Source organism: Sus scrofa, chromosome 16 (genome assembly GCF_000003025.6).
Source record: "Sus scrofa isolate TJ Tabasco breed Duroc chromosome 16, Sscrofa11.1, whole genome shotgun sequence".
NCBI classification, from domain to species: domain Eukaryota; kingdom Metazoa; phylum Chordata; class Mammalia; order Artiodactyla; family Suidae; genus Sus; species Sus scrofa.
The window spans coordinates 57,743,591-57,768,869 of NC_010458.4; the positions used below are offsets into that span (position 1 = coordinate 57,743,591).

At 34.3% G+C, this 25,279-nt stretch overlaps 1 protein-coding gene and 1 long non-coding RNA gene across 3 annotated transcripts in view; one reads left to right on the forward strand and one right to left on the reverse strand.

The window, feature by feature from the left end:
• Positions 1–25,279, reverse strand: part of TENM2 (teneurin transmembrane protein 2) — a 3,459,878-nt gene that overhangs the window by 2,119,318 nt on the left and 1,315,281 nt on the right.
• Positions 5,681–24,560, forward strand: LOC110257232. 2 transcript variants are annotated; one of them, XR_002339565.1, is made up of 4 exons: positions 5,681–5,770; positions 11,268–11,364; positions 22,712–23,035; positions 24,003–24,560. It is a non-coding gene; the product is annotated as an uncharacterized LOC110257232 (long non-coding RNA). The 2 variants fall into 2 exon arrangements; XR_002339564.1 differs by lacking the exon at positions 24,003–24,560 and having other exon boundaries at positions 22,712–23,037.

The window sequence follows — 25,279 nt, forward strand, 5'->3', positions numbered from 1 at the left end:
AACCAATTACCACAACAGAATTAATTTAGAAATCAAGAGTAGTACTATATCTAGAAAAATATTCCTAAAATACAAAATTAATCAATATATGTATAAACAATCATGGTTCCAAAAAATTATAAAAATATCAGAAGAAAAAATTATGAAGTGTAAGAAAAGAAATTTTTCAAAATTGTGGGATGCAGCTAAAATGTTGCTTAAAAAATATTTATAGCTTTAGGAGTTCCCGTCGTGGGCAGTGGTTAACGAATCCGATTAGGAACCATGAGGTTGCGGGTTCGGTCCCTGCCCTTGCTCAGTGGGTTGGCAATCCGGCGTTGCCGTGAGCTGTGGTGTAGGTTGCAGACGCGGCTCAGATCCCGCGTTGCTGCGGCTCTGGCGTAGGCTGGCAGCTACAGCTCCGATTCGACCCCTAGCCTGGGAACCTCCATATGCCGCCGGAGCGGCCCAAGAAATGGCAAAAGCCCCCCCCCCAAAAAAATTATAGCTTTAAATTCTTATAATATAAAATTTATTATCTGTTTCCCCTTTAAAAATAAAAGAAGTTAAATCAAAAAAGAATCAGAAATAATAAATGTAAGAGAGAAATCAGTTAAATAGAAAACATACAAAAGAGAAAATAATCAAAGCCAAACATTGGCTCTTTGGAAATTATATAAAATAATGATCTCCTTCCAAAACTGCTCAAGACAAAATATATCCAGTATCAGGAATAAAATTATTTTTATTATAAGATATTCTAAAGATATAAAAATCATACAAAGTGAATGTGTTATTAAAAAAACTTTGTACCATTAATTAGATAATCTAGACAAAATGGACAAACTCTTTTGAAAATATACTTACAAAAATTAACATAAAAAATAGAAAGCCCAAAAGACCCTATGACTAGTAAGTAAATTAAATTTGTAATGAAGAAATCTTCTTACAATGAAATGTGCCTGTCTGTATGACTGATTCACTTTGCTATACATGTGAAATTAATACAACATTGTAAATCAACCATATTCCAATAAAATTAAATTAAAAAAAACAAAGAATTGTGCCTGTCAATATGATTTGTCTGTGAATTTGGCAAATACCTAAATCGAAAAAAATAGTAATCCTATACAAACTAACTTTATATAACTATCATTGCTTGACTCCAAACCTTATAAAGATATTATGTATAATGGAAATTAGAGACCAAAATCACTAATGGACATAGATCTAAAAATTCTTAACAAAATATTAGTATGTGTAATTCAGCAATACATAAAATGATAATACATCATTACCAAATTGAGTTTTTCCCAGAAAGGCAATTTCTATTTAATATTGATAAATCAATCAATATAATTTACCCCATTAACAGAAAAAGGAGGAAAATTCCACCTAAAATCGAAAAGGCAACAATGTCCACTTTCATGACTTCTATTCAATATTCTGGTCCTAGTCAGTGTAATAAGGCAAGAAAAAAAATAAAGGCATGAATACTAGAAATAAAAAGCAAACTGAGGATTCATCACAGATAAGGTGATTATTTTGGTAGTAATTACTAAGGAATTCTACAAAACAAAGAATAGCCCTAATAAAAAACAAATTTAACATGGTCACAAGTAAAAAATCAATATACAAAATTAATTGTAGTGCTATATATTACAAGTAAACTACTGAAAATAAGATTTAAAAATGAATCAATAACATTTACAATATCATCAAATAACTTAAACTGGCTAATAATATACTTAAGAAAAATTTCAAGGCTGCTACCCTGAAAAATATAAAATTTACAATGAAAAACATTAAACAACCTAAATAAATGGTAAGATTTACCATTTTTATAAATTAAAAAACTCAATATTGTCATTGCTTTTAATATATTTATCTATAAATTCAATGTAACTCCTGTTAAATTCCTAACAGTTATCTTTCTGGAAAAATTTACAGGTTGAGTCTAAAATTTATACAAAAGTACAATGATACAAAATGGTCAGAATAATCTAAAACCAAACAAAACACCTTGCTATAGAAATTACCATAAAGCTATAGCAATCAAGACTATAAAAATAAGTAGAGACATATAAATCAAAAAATGGATGAGAGTGCTTGGAGAAAATACTCATCTTTCACCTAATCCATTAATTTTGACAAAACACCAATACTTCAATGGAGAAAGGGTACTTTATACAAATCATACTGAAACAAACACAAATATATGGGAAGAAATGAGTCAATCTTTATCTTACATCTCAGACAGAAATTAACTGGAGTTGGCTACAAACAAAACTATACAATCTCAAATGTTAAAACTTCTAGAAGTAAACTAAAGCTTTAGAAAACTAAGACTAAGAACATTAAGTCACCTTTTTTGTGACTCTGGAGCAAACAATATTTTCTTAGGATGCAGAAAATACTAAATAAAAAATGTGATATATTGGATTTCATTAAAATAATAGAGTGCTGTTCCTTAAAAGTCATCAACACTGAGGAATGAAATGGCCATCAATAGAGAATAACTGTTTGCAACACATATACCTGACAAAGGACTTGCAGAGAGAATGTATAAAGAATTTCCACATAAAACAGTAAGAACAACAAAGGCCCCAATTAAAACCATGGACAAAAATGGCTGAATAAGTCTTCCACACACACAAAAAAGGTATAGAATACATATAGTCAAGACAATAAGCACATGAAAAGGACTGAAAATTATCAGCTATCAGGGAGATACAAGTTAAAAACATTCACACTTGAATAGCTAAAATTAACAGACTGACATCAAATTTTGGTAAGAATACGGATCAACTATATTCTCCTACATTGCTGGTGGGAGTGTAAAATGGTATAACCACTTCTAAAAACTGTTTGGCAATTTCTTTTAAAGCTAAAAATATATCTGCTCCATGATCCAGCTATTTTACTCTTAGGATTTTACCTCAGTAAGAAACAGACAAATATGCCCAAGGAGAGACTTAAATAGGAATTTCATAGCCTACTTCATAAAAGAGCAAAATCTAGAAGCAATATAAATCCATCATCAGAAGAAAGGATAAAAATAAATTGTGATACACTCATGCAACAGTACTCTGGAAAAAACTCTCTGAGTTGCACATTTAACTGCAAGGATGAATTTACAAAACATTATAGTAAGTGGTAGAGTCAGATATAAACACTACATACTATGTGATTTTATTTATATCACTTTCAAGAAAAGAATTGATAGAATGATAGAAATCAAACCAGTAGTTGCAGAGACAAATAGTGACTTAAAGGAAACACTAGGGAACATTCTGGAATGGTAGAACTATTCTATGTCTAGATCAGGGTGGCTGTTATATAGATGCATAAATTTATTAAAACTTACCTAATTACATACTAAAGATTTCTGAGGTCCACTACATATAAGTTTTATCTCAATTAAAAAATATTCTGCCGTGATTTGGAATGGGTTTTAAGAGGAATTTAAGTTCAACTGCAGAAAAAGAAAATGAGTTATTTGCACATCTTTGGAATCAATTTATATAATTCCAAAAATACCCTCACACACAACACTGTAAATCAACTATACTCAAAAAAAATATCTTGGGGAAAATGAATAAAAAACTTCAAAATCTTGCAACTACTACATTATCCAAAGAAATTAATCATTTTAATTACAAGAGAGGAAAAGATGGCAATGATAATTTCTGAGATGTGTGAAAATTAGCATTTTCAATATTTTGATTTTGCCTCTCACAATAAAAATTTGCACTTGAAGTTTTTTCTAAATTCTTTTAAATTCTGTTTATCTTATAAATAACATTTTAAATAGAGAACTCTAAATGGACAGCACTGGTTTTTATTTTTACTGTTCTTGCCAGCCAGTATAACAGCTGATATTTAACATTTAAAATTGAAAAGACAGCACAAAATTTACTGTATCTCAAAAAATAAGACAAGATTTAGTTTTATTTAAACATATGGAAAGTGCCAGAGTCCATATTGTTTGTTTACAAATTAAAGATATCATATTCCCATTTTTTTTCTTTTACTAAAATGAATAAACTTTCTACTTCTGTTCAAAAATGTTAGTGAAGTAATATTAGGAATCAGATCTATTTTCTCTCAGAAGAGTTGCCTGTAACACTGGTTTCTAATATTTCATTTTGCAAAAGCATTATTTGCTATAGATGCATTTAATAATAATAATAATAAGGTATCACATGTTAATTTACAGTTTAAAAGAAAACAATTCAAATTTGACAAGACACTTTTCTCCTTTGGAAAATTCAAGACAGAGTTATGTATTTTCTTGCCTGGTGGCCATTTCCCTCTTACTTACAACCTTAAATCCTGCCAGAAATATCACACTTTGATGTTTATAGATATGTTTCCAATTTAGGGGAAAATGCAAAAAAAAAAAAAAAAAATGCCAAGAGTATTAAAATCCCCATTCCCTATTCTGAATGGAGATGATCAAAATCCCCATTCCCCATTTCCCTCTGGTTGACAAATACGTTCAAGAAATACTCCCCAGGATCCTATTTCATACTCCTCTGCATGACTAAGCATTCTCACTCTACTTTGTCATATTTTATGTTAATACCCTGATAAGCTGTAAAGGTTACAATAGGGCTCACAAACTTAAAAGCCTAAGGGTCATATAGGTAACATAAATAAGTCAAGGGGTCTGGAAGACACGACCTAACAGAGGGTGATGGTGAGGATGTGACTTGGAGAGCATACTCTATACAGGCAGGGAATATACTCTCTACATGAGCAGAAAGCACTCCATGATGTCTGGCACAGTTACTCCAGAACGTCTTCATTTTAATAAAAGCAGAATATCCACATTTTTATGCAAATGCTAGGATGTTGACAATAAATAATCAAAAAATGTTAGATGGTGTGCAAACTAGAGAACCCACCTTCTGACCCAAAGTTATCTCTCGGATATTGGTTTACAACGGGTGACATAAAGTACTTTTCTGAAGTTATCTCATCTGCAGTACACTGAGATTTTTATCACTTCCCATTTTAATGACAAAAAAAAAAAAAAAAAAAAAAAAGACACCGAAATACCCAAGGAATTAGTGGCTTCGAGCTCCCTTCAAGGAGAATAAATCCAAAAGCCTCTGGCCAGGTGTCATTGTAATGTCCCACCCCTCACCTTGAAAAGCCTGGTAGGTCAAGAATGTCGCCCATTCCTCACCCCTCCTCATCTCTATATAACCTGTTCCTGGGCAAATAAGATATCCTGCCCGAAACCAGTTAGATCAAATATGTCCCATACAAAGATAAAACAACACCAGCCCTTACGTGCAGCATAGGGCGCTGGGGCAAGAGAAATTGGGTCTTCTCTCAGGTCCGCCTCGGGATGGTATAAGAACAATTATGAAATGAGTCAGGCTCTCTTCAACCTGCACACACATAAGTTCTCACACTCTCTCTCTGAAAATGTACCATTTCTTTCACTTTAAAAATTTTAAATGTCCACCATTCCAATGCTTTGCTATGGTGAGATGGGGACCAAGGAACACTGAGACTCTATCGCAGCTTTGATCAGGTCCTGTACTCAAATCATCTGCTTCCCAGTACAGGGCCTTTTGATCTAAATCACTGAACGAGGCAACCTATCTTCCAAATATGGTGACCAATAAAAAGCAAGTTCAGGTTAAACGTCAAAGGTAGCTCTAGGCAAAGTTTTGCCTTTACTGTCATTTACTGTTACTGTTCCTTCCACTTATTCATCCTGCCTCAAACTCTGTGATTTGGGAATAAAAGTGATGAATAAAGTCCCCATCAAGAGGTAAGATGTTTATGATTATTGTACATGATGTGTACTTTAAAATGGAATGCCAGAGAATGGTAAATTCTTAACTAAAGCAGGCTGCATAATATTTAAATTGGGCATCTAATGCAGGCCAGGTAGGAAGCTGGATTTAACAGGGAGGTTCAGAGAACTACCCAGTATTACAGACGCTGTACTTCTTTGGTGACTGTGATTGATTGCATTCTATTCTGGGATTGAGTGATACTTGTGTCATTTGACATAAAAAGGTTTTAAGAGTACTGCTAAAGCTACCTTGCATTTTCCTTCCTACAACCTTTAAAACCAGAAGAGAATAATATAGAGATGATGGTAGATAATTTTCATAATGACTTGTTCGTGTATCCATTGCAAAGCATCATCCTGCCATAACCTTAACAAGTAAAATATTAGTAACTCACCTCTTCTAAAGTTGTTCTAATGTAGGCGGTTCTTAAACAATCCTGAGATATGCAATATTCAAAGCAATAGTCATGCTTAAAACATTTCACAGCTAATAATTTCTACTATAAAGATAGGTAATTCTGCATTTACTACCTAGCTGAGAATTTTAGTTTATACTTTCAAGGAATGAAATTCTATCCAACTATGAGAAAGCATGTTGATTTTGCTCCATCTTCTCCTTGTAACTGTGTATGGGTCACTAAATTGTAAGGGTCCTTCTTCCAGAATACATGCTGATGAAACTAACCATATGGTGTCTTATAATTGTCCAGTGAAGCACATCTAGCTTTCTCTAGAACGTGCTCAACAGACTTAACTCCATCAAATAATATTTTTCAAAGTTTTTCAAAAAAAGTATCATAAAGTTTGAAAAGTGACGAGATAACTGGTAAAATCTAACATTACCAAGTCCAAGTATATTCTCACCAGGATTTCTCCATTTATACAGATGCAACCCAAAATAAATGTTGGATTCCTTAGAGATAAAAATGAAGAGACACCAACGTGTCTGAAACACACACACACACACAGACACACACACACTTACCTAGAGTCTATATATATTACCTGTATATGTGTATAATATATAATTTTCTTTCTTTCACTTAAACAAAAATAATGAATGTAACTAAGTAGAGAAAGGATGTGGGCATGACAATAATTCACCTCTGGGCTCTGAAAAGACTGATGAAACATGTCAATATCTGAGTTTCAAACAATTTAATCACCTACTGAAGCCATAATTGCTGCAATAATTATTTTCTAAAGCTGACATTCTTGGCTTGATGAAAATGTACAGACACCAATGAAAAGTATTATTTTCTTCTACTAAAGAGAATGAAAGTAAACAAGCCTTTCAACCAAGGAGAAACGTGACTTAAGCCAACAACAACCTCAAATCATTTGTTTATAAACAACAACGACATATTTTCAACACAAAGGGGAAATAATACTTTGAAATTCTAAGTATTTTCTTTTTAGGAAATAGTGATTTCCTGTTTTGTTTCTATTTTGGGGCTCCTATGAGCATGAGCCCCAAAATAGAAACAAAATAGGAAATCACTATTTCCTAAAAAGAAATCCTCTTTTGAAGTTGCAAATTCACTAGTTATTAGAATTGCAAAACCAAAGCAGTTGAGATAGAGCAGATATTTCAGATTATATATATGCCATTGAAATTATTTTGCCATATTATTTGTTTCTGTATAATATGGACTAATTTACAATTTTCAAAGCAAACAGTATTTTCTGGAGTTCCTGTCGTTGTGCAGCGTAAATGAATCCAACTAGGAACCACAAAGTTGTAGGTTCGATCCTGGCCTCGCTCAGTGGGTTAAGGATCTGGCACTGCCATGAGCTGTGGTGTAGGTCACAGATGCGGCTCAGATCTGGCATTGCTGTGGCTCTGGCATAGACGGAAGATGTAGCTCCAATTAGACCCCTAGCCTGGGAACCTCTATATGCCGCGGGCACTGCCCTAAAATGGACCAAAAAAGACCAAAAAAAAAAAAAAAGTATTTTCTGCTGCAGTGTTACAGGGCATCTCATATAGTAAGTACTTGGTAAACATTTTTTTCTACCTTTCCAGAGATAATCACAAAATACCTTACATAGGAGGAAAGGATGGATCATGTTCCTTCTCCTTACCTTGTAACTTTTTAATTCAAGTGTTGGAAGTCAATTCTTTCAGATTTTTTCCTCAAAGTTAAATGGAACTCAGCAATAACCCAAATTATTGTGAGTCAATTATGAGAAAACACTTATCAGGTACCTGCACCCGCCCTGACACTTTGCTGGATATTAAGAAATGTAGACGTAAAATATGCCTCTTCCCTTAAGTAGTTTTCAATCTAATTGGAAAGACAAAAAGCAACAGACAGCCCAGGAGAAAATGTAACATAAGAATAACAGCTGAAATCAATGGTGCCAGGAATTTATAGCATGGGATATGTCAATTACCAAAACAAATTGATGGGCTACATTGCTACTCAATGTTCTAACATTTATTTGTTTTTGTACTCTATTCTCTGGCACTGGTTATAGTCTTACTGGGGGAGAAAAGGTGGCATTTGTGTGAATGGTAGATTAACTGAATTGTCTGGGGAATGAAAGCAAGTAGATTTTTTCTTAATTTTTTTTCATAGCTTTTTGTTTAAATAGGATGAAGAACCTATTTTTTTTAACATGACACTGTTGAAAATATTTCATGAATGATTTCATTGACTTTCCTTCCGAAAATAAGTTTACAAAAAAAAAAAAAAAGCAAAGCCTAGGGATTTGAGAAAAATCTTTTCCTTTTAAAAGTCACACATTGAAATTACAAAGCATATGGGCAAAACAAAGTTGAAGAGACCTTTCAAAACATCACCAAGAACATTAAAAAAATAAGATGTATTTAAAATATTGCGAAAATTAAAGAGAAAATGCTAAGTTCCTAAAATGTAAAGAAATATTGTTGTAAATAAAGGAAATTATTTAAAAAAAAATGCTGTCAGTGGTTTGATAAAAGAGGACATAATGAAGAATTGAAGCTGTCAGCAATGAAAATTAGCTAAGGGTGTACAAGGGAGAGGAAGGCCCAGCAATACTTCCAGAAAAAAGAGCCTGTGGGCATGTGGATGGTGTTCAAAGCCTCTACTTTCTGCTTATTCAGCTGTGTTAGTATACTCTGTGGTCAGCTGCTGTTACATGATGATAAAATTCAAGAATTTGCCAAAGAAATTATTTATGGACCACTACGACTTCCACATAAAGATACATTCCTTTTTTTTTTTTTTTTTTTTTTTTGGTTCTTTTAGGGCTGCACCTGCAGCATATGGAGGTTCTCACCTTAGGGGTTAAATCAGAGCTGGAGCTGCTGGCCTACACCACAGCCTCAGCAACATGGGGGAGCCAAGCAGCATCTGCAACCTACACCACAGCTCACAGCATTGCAGATCCTTAAGCCACTGAGTGAGGCCAGGGATGGAACCACCTTCCTCATGGATGCTTAATCAGGTTTGTTAACTGCTGAGCCACAACAGGAACTCCAAGATACATTCCTTAATTGAAATAAGCCAGGCATAGAAAGAAGTGTTGCATGGTAATTCTAATGTGTGTAACCCAAAAAAAAAGTCAAATTCAAGAGAATCAGAGGGTGGAGCTGTGGTGGTTTCCAGGAGTTGGGAGATGGGGAAAACAAGGGGAGTTTGGCAAGAGGATACAAAATTTCAAATATAAGATGAATAAGTTTTGAGAATTGAGTATATAACATGAAGACTATAGTTGATAACAATGTATTGTATAACTGAAATTTGCTAAGAGACTAGAACTTAAAAGTTCACAAACATATAAAAAGATAAACAAGGTGAGGGATGGAATTAACTTGGTGGTGCAAATCCTTTCACAATGTATACATACACCAAATGATCATGTTCTACATTTTAATATATTATAATTTTATTGCCAATTACCTGGCAAATAAAGCTGAAAAGAAAATAGATAGCAGAATTATCTTTACCAATTATTTATGAGCCAGTTTATGTTATAGAAATATGTTGTAGCAGAATAAACTTCAATTGTTTAAATTATATTATTTATTACCTTTGGATTATCAAAAGCATATTTTTGTTTTTTAATGAAAACTAGGATATTAATATTCAAAAAAATTGCTTTAATAGTCTTACAATTAATTGGAGTAACAATATGTATGACACCACACAATAAATGCTTACATTGCGACACACACAAAAAATTAACTTCTAGACTCCTGAGAATATCTTCCTGGTTTCAGTGCTTTGACTTTGTTTATTACAGTTGATTTGCAATGCTGCATGAATTTCTGCTGTACGGTGAAGTGACTCAGTTATATAAGATATATTTTTTATCATATTCTTTTCCATTATGGTTTGTTATAGGCTATTAAATAAATCTTCCTGTACTATACATTAGACCCTTGCTGTTTATCCATTCTATACATAATAGTTTAATCTGCTAATCCCAAACTCCCAATCCTTCCCTCCCCTACCAACCTCCCCCTTGGCAACTACAAATCTGTTCTCTGTGTCTAGGAGTCTGTTTCTGTCCAGAGATAGGTTCATTTGTGGCATATTTTAGATTCTACACATATGTGATGTTATATGGTATTTGTCCTTTTCTTCCTGACTTACTTCACTTAGTATGATAACCTCTAGTTGCATCCATGTTGCTACAAATGGCATTATTGCATTCATTTTTTGTGGCTAAGTAGTATTCCATTATATATATGTACCACATCTTCTTAATCCATTCATCTGTTGATGCGTATTTCATCTGTTGATGGGTATTTCATCTGTTGATGGGTATTTGCTATCTTGGCTATCATGAATAGTGCTGCAATGAACACTGGGGTGCATGTACCTTTCTGAATTATAGTTCTGTCTAGATATATGCCAGAAGTATTGCTGGATCATATAGCAACTTTAAGTTTTATTAGGAACCTCCATGTTGTTTTCCATAGTTGTTGCACCAATTTATATTACCACTAATGATGCAGGAGGGTTCTCTTTTTTCCACATGCCCCCAACATTTATTATATGTAGACGTTTTGATGATTGGAACTCTTATCAGTGTAAGGTGGTACTTCATTGTAGTTTTGATTGGCTTTTCCATAATAAATAGTGATGATGAGCATCTTTTCATGGGCCTATTGGACATCTGTATGCATTCTTTGGAGAAATGTCTATTTAGGTCTTCTGCCCTATTTACGTCTTCAACTGGGTTGTTTGGATTTGTTGTTACTGAGTTGTATGAGCTTTTTGTATATTTTTGAAACTGAATCCTGTTGGTCACATCTTTTGCAAACATTTTCTCCCAGTACCTAGGTTTTCTGTTTTGTTTATGGTATTCTTTGCAATGAAAAAGCCTATAAATTTGATTAGGCCCCATTTGTTTACTTTTACTTTTATTTACATTGCCTCGGGTATTGACCTAAGAAAACATTGGTATGATTTATGTCAGAGACTATTTTTCCAATTGTCTTAGCTTTTAATGCCACCTCCTCCTCCTTTGCCAGGATAACAATTTATTATTCATCTTACAAAAATCTCCTTCTTACGAAGAATCTGCTCCCCAATGAAGCTTACCTTGACTGTCACAGGAAGATTACTCAGGTATGTGACCAACCACTGTACCTTGTACAGATCACTTTTGACATAAGTTTAGATAAGAACAGGTATGATAAATTAAATGCATATTTTGGTCATCAAAATGAATACAGATGTGGTGATTATAAGGGTTCAATAAGTACACACTGAATAAACAAGGACATAGTTATCTCTTCCTAGGAGATATTGAAATGGAATAAAATAAGATGTGATAAATTACTCTGGTATCTGCAGAATGAATTCAAGGTTTATGGAACATACAGGTGATTATTACAGTTATGGGGATGGTTAAATAAAATCCACAGTGGCATTAATTCTGGTAATATCAGCTGCAGTAAAGTTAAATTTCAGGAACCAAAATGTCAACAATTAAAGTTAAAAGTATAATGGCTAGAACTCTATGTCAACAGCGAAGAGTTTTTTCATCTGAACAATTCTAAGGTGGGATTTGTGACATTGCCTCTGAAAATTAAATCTTGAACTTATTTCAATTCTACATTTTTCCTAGAAATTCTATGAGATAGATGGACTTATTTTAATAACACAAGTAATCAGTCAGAGAACAGTTCTGTTGTTTTCAATTGAGAGACCTAAGTTATACTAGCAGAGATTTGTATTGGCAGTATAGTTAGTTTAAATATGGAAATTTATTTTATAGACATTAATTCGTAGCATTTATACAACCAACACTAACATCCATTTCTTACTAAGTTTCTACAACATATATAATTTAAGAGAATATGAATTAATTGAATGGCTTACAAATGTTAGCCATTTCAGCATAATCTCTGCAGTTAATTTTTATAGAAAGTATGAGAACTAAAAATCAATTTACTACTTTTTTTTTGTCTTTCTTTTTTTTAGTGCTGCACTCACGGCATATGGAGGTTCCCAAGCTAGGGGTCTAATCAGAGGTGTAGCTGCCAGCCTATGCCAGGGCCATAGCAACACGGGATCCAAGCCATGTCTGCAACCTGCACCACAGCTCATGGTAACGCCAGATCCTTAAGCCACTGAGTGAGGCCAGGGATCAAACTTGTGTCCTCATTGATGCCAGTCAGGTTTGTTAACCGCTGAGCCACAATGGGAACTCCCAATTTACTACTTTGAATTGAGCTGTCTTCTTATATATGTAACAATAAAAATGAAGATGCCTGTAATTATAGGACATAAAATGGCAAAAGATACAGTATTTTTTCTACCTGGAATACCCTTTCTGTCCTTATTTACCAAGACTATCTCAGTCACCTTTTTAGATGTACTTCAGTTATTATTGTTCCCAAAGGTTAGGTTCATGTTTCATCGCAGAAGGAATTCAGAAAAGAGATGGAAATTGAGAAAAAGTGAGGATTTCTTCAAGTGAGATATATATTTCTTAAAGAGAAGTGGGAAGAGAGGGGAGAGGCTGCTCTGCATTTTTCTGGCAAGCTGTTTATAAAGGGCATCTAACTGCATGGGTAGGAATTCACTGAGAAGGTAGGATTTGGCGGTCTTATTCCTTAATTTTCATCCAAGCTCCACCTTCCCAAAGGGAGGAGGGATTTTTGTCCTTATTTAGCTTTTATCAGAAGTGTCATGGCATCAGCTCATGATGGTTACTTCTTATCTACATAGCTAATTTTATTATAATTTTATTACAATGAGGCATAGTGAGCAACAGGTTACATTGGGAAGCTGGAGATCCATGCCATTTTCAACCTTTGTCTGCCTCCAGAGTGCTTATCACCCCAAAATGCATGGTTTGCTGTCAGTCTGGAGGTTCCTGGTTTTCTTTGTCTGCCCATGGACCCTGTTATTAGCATGATACATGGTTCCCTGCCACGTGGCCCTGTGCTCAGCTTCTCTGTACATGCCTGCTGTAACATTATTAACTGTAGAATGACTTTTTAAGATCCACTGAAAGAGAGGTTAAAAAAATGTTCTTTCTTGGATCTTTGATATTCTGTACATATTACACTTAAAACTACTTGTTTCAGCAATTGTTAATTTATACACTCTAGTAGACTATCAGCTTCTAAAGATCATGATTTATTCATGATTATATCTTAAGTACGTCACAAAGCTCCTACAACACTGTAGCAGCTGAATATATTTTGATCAAACTGAGAGAATGAATGAATGAATTAGTGGAATCAATATTTTGAAAGCAATAACAAAGAACCATAAAATTAAACTGATGCTGGAATATAATCACAAGTTAAATTTAGGTTCAACTGAGGAAATTAAACAAAATAAATATTACATGACTATAATTTTGCATGTAAACTCTAATAGAAAACTAAAATAGTTCAGATGAAGAAAAATTCTGCAATAGAGAGCAGAGCTAACAATTTCAAATAAAAAAGTACAGGGGAAATTGCCAAAGGTGTTAAGATGTGAGAAAAGATGAGAGTAAACTGTTCATAAGAACTTCAAACCAAAGAATCCTAAACTCTTCAAGTAATGGCTGTGGTGAAAGACTTGCCCACTTAAAGTACTGAAGACACCACAATGCCATTATTTCAATTCCTTCCTGAAAAGATGAAGAGTCAAAGGTCAGGGAATTTAACTGCCTTATCCATAATAGCGAGATGTAAAGAAACCAAGCAGGGAATCACAGTTAGAACTAGAATAACTAGAACTGGGCTTTCCATCACAAAGCACACACACACACACATACACATACACACACAAATCTTCTAAAAGTTATTCTCTACAACTTTGCTTTTGTAGTTGCTGGGATTTTTTGTTTGTTTTTGTTGCTTACTCTGCAACCCTTAGGGACAATTATATCCTCAGAGAGGTGACAGAATTAGCAACACAACTCAGATGTACTGTATGTCCAGCCTAGTATCACAATGTAGGATACTAATGAGAGTATTAGCTTCGAAATGATATTGACCTCTCAGATTTCTGCTGTTGCAACCTACAGTTGTGTGGTAATGTAACAAATTATCCTCTAAATATTAATCATCTAATCCGTAATATGGGAATAATAAGAGTGCCCAATTCATACTCTTGTGAGGAGTAAATGAGATAATGTAGGGAAAGTGGATAGTCCGTGGCCTGGCAGGTGAGGTAAGGACACAGCGCATAAAAAATGGCTGTAAGAAGCTATCTTGTACCTTGTAACTACCTTGTAACTTCTCTATATGGCATCAAAATTTTATTGGCAAGGACATTTCAACCACCAAGCTATCTACAACATTATAGAAGATGAGCTATCATATGATCTATTAACCCCACTTGTGGGTTCATATCCAAAGGAAATAGGAGTTCCCATTGTGGCTGAGTGGAAACAAATCTGACTAGTCTCAAAGAGGACGCAGCTTCGAACCCTGGCCTTGCTCAGTGGGTAAAGGATGCGGCGTTGCCATGAGCTCTGTGGTATAGTTTGCAGATGCTGCGCGGATCTGGCATTGCCCTGGCCAGTAGCTAGAGCTTTGATGCGACCCCTAACCTGGAAACCTCCATATGCCAGGGGTGTGGCCCTAAAAAGACAAAAAACAAAAAAAAAAAAGACAAAGGAAATAAAATCATTATCCCAATCAGGAACTCCTGTGTTCACTGCAGTATTAGTCACAATAGCCAAGAGATGGAAATGACCAAAGTATCTGTCCACAGATGAGTGGATCAAGAAAATGTGGATATATAATACATAATGGAATATTATTCTGCTTTAAGAAAGAAGGGAATCCTGCCCATTAAGACAAGGTGAATGAATCTGAAAGGTATTATGAGAGATAAGCCAGACAGAAAAAAGAATAGTACACATAGGATAAAAAAATAGAAATGGGGAGATTAGAAAAGTGGTTGCCAGATGTTGGGGGTAGGAGAGAGAGAGAGAGAAATAGGGATAGATAAAAGGGTACAAAAAGGAATATTGGGAAGCTATTAGTGGTTACATTTTCAAGTCCTAATGACAAAATGCATCATGCTGATATTCAATTCATAAATAAGTTAGCAGTTACATTTGGAATTTAAAATAAAAAAAATAATGCTATTGGCAGGCTGTTTTTTTTTTTTTTTATTATAATTATATACGTAATGGGGGCTGGGAGAAAAGGCTACAATCTCATTGTTCTGCTCACAACCTTCACGTGTACCACACCTTTAGTATGTAAATCCTTCCTCAGTCTGACCTCACTCTGTTCTTTAGGCCCCTTTTGCATTTTTTATCCCAATAAGGACTTCATACTGGTGGCAATTACTGATAAGGAAGGTTTCTGAGAAATCTTAACAAAATTTTCTGCCATGATAATTCTTGCTCTCATCTTTTCTTTCCACCTGCCTTTTTGCCATTGCTACAAATGGGTGATTTCAAAGAACATTTTACTACAGGAACTTTCTTCATATATCTTAAAAAAAAAAATTCTGCACATATCCTGACCCCATCTGATTTGTGACTATATCTACCTCAGACTTAATCTCCTACAAAGCCTCAATAATCTTCATGAAAGATATTTTAAAAAGGTATCTGCCCTGGGACCATGCTGGCCTTCCCAGGCAGTGCTTGGTCAGAAGAAAACTTATTTGCACAAATTTGTAAAAGGCTGCTTTCTTTAAGCCAACAAAGCTCCAGAAGAGGAAGCAGAGTGGGTTGGACTGCAGGTCCCGCTTGCTCCTAAACCAAGCCTAGTAGTTCTGATTCTTTACCAGTCTCCTTTGAGATGAGGTATGTTTCAGAACTTTTTAGATGTTAGAAAGGTAATTGCGTGCATATTTTTGTATATATGGCAGTGTTAGGGGTAACTTCCCAAAATCAAGCACATTAATATTTCTTCAGCAAATCTGTGAATAGTCACATAATCACAGATAAATAAAAGGTATAAATAGCCTCAAATCAGATCATATCAGTTTGCCTCCAAATGTGAAAGGGGTTAGGCTAAACACTGAAAGTCTTTTTATAATTTATGTTCAAAAGTTAACCTAAGCTAACCTGAACTCACATTTGGTGGCAAGCTTGACTGGATATGATATAACATTATAGTTATCATATAGTTATCAATTAATCCATAAACTTAATCCATAAGCTTCTTCAGAATGAGACTTGTTATTTCTTCACCTTTGCATGTCTTCTAGCACCTGTTACTGAACTTTCAGGTAACAGATGTTCAATTTATTTGCTGAATTGAACACATACTCACACACACACACACACACGCATACATACATATCAGGATGAGTAATACTTTTAAAAACAAGAGAAGGAAGACAATGAAATATTAATTATCACAGACTAGCAAATAAGTCAAAACATTTATATTTTTCTTCTCGCCTTGGCTGCCATACCCCTAGGAAGTATGCTGCTAGCTTGGTAAATGAAATCTGCATTTGCTACTTTTCCCCAGCAGAAACTCACATGCTAGGAGCAGAAGCCAGTGCTTATTTGTTTTGCTTCATCATCCAAATGAATAAGATAAGACTTTCAGGGATTTGTTACTGAATCACAGACTTGGAAGCACTGTATTTAGTTTTTTTTAATGTTTATATCTATGCATATAACTAAGAACAAAGAAGGATTATTTCAGGCAAATTGAACTAAACCTAGTTAACCCAGAATTAATTTACATATGTATATATTTAACCTTTGTTACATAAAATGTGCTTTATGTTAGAAACCTATTCTATTGTGCCAGAATTGATGTTTGATATGTGGAAGGGAATATAGTGCTTGAATTTATGAATTATATAAATCTACACACCTTTCTGTAGAGATAGCAAAATGCTCCTTCTTGTTAATCCTTGAGGATGAAACACTACTATAAAAGAGTATGGCTATTTTCAGAAGTAGAGTAGAAACTTTTGCATGGTGATAAAAGGAAATGCCCTTGGTATCTAGGTAACAGAAAACCTGTACATGTTTATTTCTACTCATCTGCATGATACATAGAGATATGTAGCCTTAACCCCAACCTCTACACCCTCTTCACAATAGAGGGTTCTTTTATTCCAAACAAGTTTTGTTTAGGAAAAAGCATAGTAAAAGTAAAATAATACATACAAATAACTAATATATGAATATATTCCAATGCTAAAATTATTCCAAAGGGCAAATTAAGATGATATCAACCATTAAGTAAGCACCACTGAAGAAAAGTCTCTAGAATTCCTTTTCGTAACAATTGTTCCAGCTTTTTTACTATGGAATATCTAAAATTTTAACAAGTGGAAACATCTTACATACCTGGCTATTGAATTAATAATGAGTTATTTCATAGAAAAGAGTATTGACCCTATGTTACACTGGGTTCTTCTAAAAGCGGAAGTCTGAGACAAGACATTGGGTTCTTCTAGCTTATCAGGGAGGTGGTCAAACAGACAGATAGAATAAGAAAGAGGCAGAGAGAAAACCACTAGAGTGAACATGACCGGGCAAGGTACCATTATGGAAAAACTGCACAATTCCACAGTAAACCTTTTGAGTTACTTGTAGATTGCTTGGATGTCCTATTGAAGGATGGAAGACTCAATCATTCCTCCACCAGTTTATTTATTCCATTAGTTGAAAGAATGCCCATAAGGCATTAATTGTCTTAAAACTGGTGTTACGTTTACACTTGGGTTGATTCAGAGAGAGAAAAAAATCTATGTAGATCAAGACTGTTGGTTATTTAAAAGAATGGGATCTATAACCTATTAATAGGGTTATGAGAGCAGAGAATCACAGGTCTGGGCCCTTCCACTTGCAGACATATGGTTTATTTCCTTTTCTCATTATGACTCAAATAAATCAGTGTGTATATATATATACATATATATATATCAGTATATATATTCTTGTGGAATTAATCATCTATTTTATGATATTAATTTTGAAATATATAAGCTCTCCTCATCACTTCAAAAGGAAACACATTTTTTTTTAGTCAATGCCATAAAAGAGAGTTTAGTTACCTCCCAAGGGCAGCAATTATCAGGTTGTGCTCCCAAACTTTTCTTGCCATCCTCTACCCAGAAGCCAGGAAGAAATTTAGAAATTAAAAAAAAAAAAAAAAAAAAAAAGAGAGAGAGATAGCCTACCAGCAGAGGGCTTAGAGTCTAACAAGGGCAATCAAGAATTTTTCCTAAATATTAAGTAGAGAATGAACAATGGATTTGTTTGACTATAAGTTTGATGAATGTCTGGCAAGAAGAAGACAGACAGTCCTATTTCTGTACAAAAATCACCCATGGGAGGGAGCTACTGAATGATTTGCTAATGATTTAAAGGACTCCAGCGGCAAGATTAGATTTGCATTTCAGGAAGATGGCTTAGGTGAGTTTAAGAAGAATATTCTAGGAACATATGAAGTTGAAGGCAGGGTGATGAGAGAGGAGGCTAGTGCAGAAAAACAGGCAGGAAGGCCAACAACCAGATGCACATGATAGCAGTAGAAAGGACAGGAGGGGTAAGATTTCAGGACTATTAGAGCAGCATGATAGGAAACGTGGTATCTAAGTGAATGTTGTGAATAAGAGAAAAAGAGGCCTCTCGATTGCTTCCTTGTTTCTGCTTGGGTGACAAGGTAAATGGCGAAGTAGCCAAGCAGCCATCAAGTCCATCTTTTCAGGTTTACAACCCAGCACACGTTCTATTAAAGCAAACCTATTGTCTAATTTTTAAAACAAAAAGAATGCGTGCAATGTGTTCTTTCAAAATTGCTTTTCTGCTCTTTGGTTTCTGCTTATTTTTCAAAAAAAAAAAAAAAATCTCAAGGAGACTCACAGGTAGCCTTCTAATTACCCTAATTCACTTGATATTTAGATGGATTAATATACTTGAATTTATTTCCTTTTAATGGATTGGTTTGTCTTGCCAGCCAATAAAAGCAGCACTGGGACTCAGTGTATTCAGTGTATTTCTCCCAGTATTATATTATAGCAACTGACAATAATAACAGTAATAATTATCCAATTTCAAGATGGAGAAGTACCTTTGACCTTTATTTGATCCCCTTGGTCTATCTAAGTCTGATTCAGCATTGATTTCTTTCCCAGGGAAGTTGCTATAATCATGTTATGGCTGATTTATCACAATATGCTTGCTGGCCAGTAATTTCTCATCTTGAACTTGCTTCTTTGATTTTTTTTTTCTATAGGAAAAGACATATTGAAATGTTCTATTTCTTTCAAAGCAAAGCAAATTCTCAAAGTGTTCCATATTTCTCTCAGTGGGTGGTGTTAAGTGACCTACGGTCTTTGAGAACCATTCTAATTGCACTATATATGTTGGCAGGGCAAAAATCAAACTTAAATAAAATAAATAAATCTTTCTGCAGAAAATCTCATTTAGATTGCAAATATGGTAATAGAGAAAGAACATATGCTCAAAAATCACTAGATTTAGGGTCTAGATTTTTCTGCTAATTATTTTTGTGATTTGGAGTCAATCTTTTTGAATGTGGTGTCTTTGCTTATAAACTACACCTAGTTGAAGTGATCTTATACACACAAATTTTAAGCGTATCTCAAAATTGTGTTAATAAATATAATGGGAAAATTATAGCTTAGTATAATGTTCAAGTCAGCAGATAAGTAATTTTTTTATCATTTAAAAAAGGTAAGATTTCACTTTAGATAAATTTTAAATGAAAAATACCTTTAATATCATCAAGTACCAAACCCCTCACTTGACAAATGACAAAATTGAGGGTCAGAGAGATTAAGTAATGTGACCAAGGCTCATAGAGCTTATTAGATTCCCTTCAAGGGACTTCAAGTCCTAAAATTCTTAATCCAAATCCTTAAAATTCCCTCTCCCAGAAATTAACAGTTGCTAGAACATGTCCATGGACTAGGAAATTCATCAGCAGAGATCAGGTAGTGCTGTGCAAAAAACTTCCCGATCTTGATGGTCTAACAGTTTTTTCCCTTCTTTCCTGCTTCATGTCTGCTGTGGGTTGCTGGGGGCTCTGCTCGATATTATTGTCAGCAGGTCTCAGGCTATCAAAACACTGAATACCTGGATCTTTGCCAGTCAGCATGTGGAAGAGTGAGAGAAAAGAACAAAGCATGTTGTGGGTCTTAAATTACCTATTGCAAGTGACAAGTCACTTTTGTCACATCTCATTGGCTAAGCAAGTCACATTGCCACATCTAACTCCAAAGGAGATGGGAAAGTTAAATTCTACCATATGCCCAGAAAATGTAACATATTTAAATGAATATAAATAATGAATATCATAGCATGTTTAGCGAGTGAAGAACACGGACAATTTAAATTTATTCCCTAAAATAGGTAAAGAATTTTGGGAATGTTCTGCAGAGTCAGATTTATGAAGCCCAATTCTCTTATAATATGTCTCAGAGTCTCTGACATAAATCAAAGCATCAGGGACAAAAAGATATCTGCTTCTTAAAATTTAATAGTCAATATCTAAAGCAGACTTCACATACCAGTGTCCTATTGGCCAGATTCAGTCAGTAGATGGGTTATTTGGTCAACATATTAATATAGTACTTTTAGGGTTTTAGTACTTATAGGATTTGAGCTAGAGACAGTTAGGTTAGTGTCATGCCACTACTGTGTCCTTTTCTAAAAAAGAAATTATGGTAACTTTTAAAAAAAAAATACCATTTACAGTTTAATACTAAATAACCATGTAACAATGCGCAAATATTCAATTAAGTTATCTGGAACTATGGCTCATAGAGCACCAAATATCTAGGATAGTGGAAATATTGGGGATGTTCAAAATTTTGTTCATTCCCCAGTGGGAAATCTTGGCTAGACTAACATTACCATGTGAAGCTGGATCAAGAGTTTTCTAGTTTGTCACAAACTTCACGACGCCCTATTTTCTTACGTCTGGATAGTGTCACTTGTTTAATGTAAATGACCTATCAGAAACTGCAAACTGGGCATCAAAATGTATAGACCCCTTTTTGGGGCTGAGTGCTAGATTATCTTTCTCAGCCTTCTTACGTGTGGGGAATGTAGTTCGATCCCCTCCAGCGCAGTGTGAGTGGAGGTACAGGAAGCCCCTTTCAGACCTGGCTCAAAGTCCATATTCTTCCATGCCTGGGATGTTACTGAACATCTATTTTGATCTGTTATAAGGATAAAAAATAAATGTAAGGTTTGTTCGGCCTCTGAAATTTTGAGATGTATTGTCACAAAAAATAGCCTCGTCTCATACATGAGTCAGACAAGAATCTAAGTGTGAGCTTACAATATACCATATAACCAGATTCTTCATTATAATATTTTTGAACAATTTCAGAGACCAAATCACTGCAGCTTCCTTTAGCTGGGGCAGAGGGGTAAGAGGTAGGAATTCCAGGCAGAGGAGAAAACAAAAGAAAGAAAAAAAAGAAATATGAATATACACACCTGGATATTTTGAGAAACACTAGCTGAATCAGTCTGGCTACATTTAGGAAGAGGAGTAGGAAAAAATGAAGTTTTAGAGGAAGGAATTCTAAAAAAATTTTTGGACTGGACCGTGATAAAAGAATCAGTGAATTGTTTGAGAATAAGAGTGATAGGATCTTTTATATATTTTTAGGGCCACTAACTTGATAGCACTGCGAATTTTAGGTGGTGAGTCTGGAGAAAGTAGGCTAGTTAGAAAGAGCTACAGGCATGTGGTTGAAAAGACAGTAACTGCTATCATTTATTGACTCTTTGATAATTCCTAGACTCTAAGCAAATCACTTTCTATGCATTATCTCAATGAAAGTAGTCCTATAATATATTCATTTTATAGAAAATTACTTGGCAAAAAATCCATATCTAATGGGTAGTGGAGCAAGGATTTGAACTCAGATCCATCTTTCTTCAAAGTCCATGATAACTACTGCTATATCATGTTGTATAATGTAATCTGAACTTTGATAGTGATGACAAAGTAGGAGACATATAGGAATAAAACAGTAGCAACAGGACTTGCAATAAATTCAGACTTTATTGTGATGCTAAATACTGAGTACCAAACACTGTACCAGAAGTGTAAAGCATTATTCTTAACCACGAAAGAATTTAGAGTCTAGGAGTAATTCAGGATTTGAGCTAGAGACAGTGGTTAGGGTATCATGCCATTACTGTGTCCTTTTTAAAAAAGAAATTATGGTAACTTTAAAAAAAAAATACCGTTTACAGTTTAATACTAAATAACCATATAACAATGTGCAAATATTCAATTAAGTTATCTGGAACTATGGCTCATAGACAGAGCACCAAATATCTAGGATAGTGGAAACATTGGGGATGTTCAAATTTGGTAGACAAATCAAATCTTTTAAAGGAAAAAAATAATGGAACATATTAATTGGACAGAGTTGATTATGGCTGTGCCACTGTTATTAGAAGAAAGCATAATCATAGATTTAATCAGAATAAATTAAAGATTATGAATAATAAAATCATTCTCTTTTTATTTTTTGGTAACAGGTTTTTAAAGATAGCCCCTGGTGAATTAAACTTGCCAGTATTTGTTTTTGTGTAGTTTCTTTATTAATTGAATCTGGACTGGCCTGAAATTCAACAGAATATGGAAAACTCAATCTTGTATGTACCAAGCTTTTAAGAAGATAAGTGACTTCTACCTTTTGTTCATGTAAAACCTACTTTTGGGAGCCTCAAGATATCATGTAAGAGGTCTCACTACAAGGAGAAGATTCCACATGGAGAGAGCACATAGAAAGATAATGTGGAAAGGAGAACTCTTTAGACTACAGGAAGAGGGAATGGAGCTCAGCCCTCCCAGAACCCCCGGTGAGCCTCCAGGCGAATTTAGCCCCATCTACCATCTGCCATGAGAAACTGCAACCAAGTCAGCTGAAGAACTGCCTAGGGTCCTAGAGAACACAGAATAATAAGAGATAATTAACAGCTACGGTCTTAATTTTTTCAATTTTTGGAAAATTTCGTTACACAGAAACTAATAATTAAGAGAGTGATATTACAGGCCTGTAAGATATTAGAAAATAGGAAAGGAATTACTTTGAACCACAGAAATAACCTGATTGAAGAGTATTAATAAGAATATAAATAATACCAATAATGACACTATCAGACATATTTTATTCAATCTCCTGAATGCAACAGGACATTCTTACTGCATTACTGAATTTGTGTGAATTCAGATATAAGAAAATACATCATATAGCATTTGAAACAAGAATATCATATCCTTCCAATTATAGAAACATGCATTGGATCCTAATCCAATGCATTGAGCCCATAAGGAGGGTTAAAAATTGTTCCCCCAAACCAAAGCTGTAAAAAAAACTCCACTGATTTATGCATTTCATCTACTCTAATTATCATCATAGTTAGAAATGGCATCCCTTCACGTATAATGAAATAGTCTGTTCAGACAGCTGTCCAGTTACTTCAAATTCCAGTCATCCATCATCTAAATCTGGACAGAGTGGCATGTGTTATTAACCCATTGCTTAAAGGCTACCTGTTTTGGTGACTTCAAACTATAATTGGTGGGCAGAGGACATTACTACAGAGTTCTCATTTCTCTGCCTAAAATAAATGAACCACCTATGGAAGGCTTCAATTCCATCTGTTGCCAAAAATCCATAAGATACATTTGAGCTATGTTGCAGGTAAGCTAATTCCTTCCACAGGGTTGACATGCAATAAATAGCTGTAGTAAAAACACATGAATTTCATAAATCCATTGCCTATCAATTTTGAGAGAAAATTAAGTGTTTATTACTCATCCCAGGTAAAAGAAGAAAAATGAAACCAACTTGAGCAAAGCAAGAATATATTGTTTCAAAAGAAAAGGCACCTGATTGTCTAAAAACATGGCTTTAGAAGAAATAATGCACAGTAAAGGCATGAACTTCCCATAAATAAACTGTCAGTTGGAGAAAAGCCAAGAAAACAGGTATGAGAAATATTTCCCAATATGTGAACAACTCCTGTTAGTCTTACAGGATTCTAGGCACATAAAGAAGGACTATGCTTGTACATACACATAATTCGTGAGTGGAAACTGGCACTATTACTGGTATGAAACTTGGGAGGGTGATATTGAATAAAAAGGATATAAAAGATTATTAATTTTTAATTATTTAGTTTTTAAAGTAGCACATGCTTGTTGTAAACAAAGGCATAAAGGACCACACAGAGAGAAGAAAAATCTATTAAATAAAAGTGAATTATTTCTCCTATCTGCTCCCACTTACATTCTCTCTCTCTAGAGGTAAATAATGTTAACAAATACATAATTTTTCAGACACATTTACAAACACATACATACATATATCTATACAGATTTTTTTTTTTGTCTTTTTTAGGGCCACATCATGACATGTGGAAGTTCCCAGGCTAGGGGTCAAATCAAACTGCAGCTGCAGGCCTACTCCACATCCCCAGCAATGCGGGATCCAAGTGGCATCTGCAACCTACACCACTGTTCACCACAATGTCAGATCATTAACCCACTGAGGGAGGCCAGGGGTGGAACACTCTTCCTCATAGATACTAGTCAGGTTCATTGCCACTGAACCATGATGGGAACTCCACAGACATGTTTTTAAAAGTAGGGTTATAAGATGCATACTGTTCTTCAATTTGCTTTTTATACTCATTGATAGTGACATATACTAGAATATTTTTACTGTCAGATCAGAGATAATTCATTTATTTTTCTATTAAAGTATAGTTGGTTTACAATGTTTATTCAATTTCCGTTGTACAGCAAACTTATTTCTTAATTGGTTTGTTTTTAATTCTAAGGAACAGGGGAAATATTTTTATTTTTTATGTTTTTTGGTTTATTTATTTGTTCATTTTTCCAGTTTTAGGGAGAAATAATCAACATACATCACTGTATAAGTTTAAGGCATACAGTATGATGGTTTGACATATCTACTGTGAAATGATTACCACAATAGGTTCAGCTAACATAGATCTTCTCTTGTAGAAACAATTTTTTACAAAAGGAAAGGAAAGTCGGAAAAAATAAAGGAAAAAAATTCTATAATGAGAACTTTT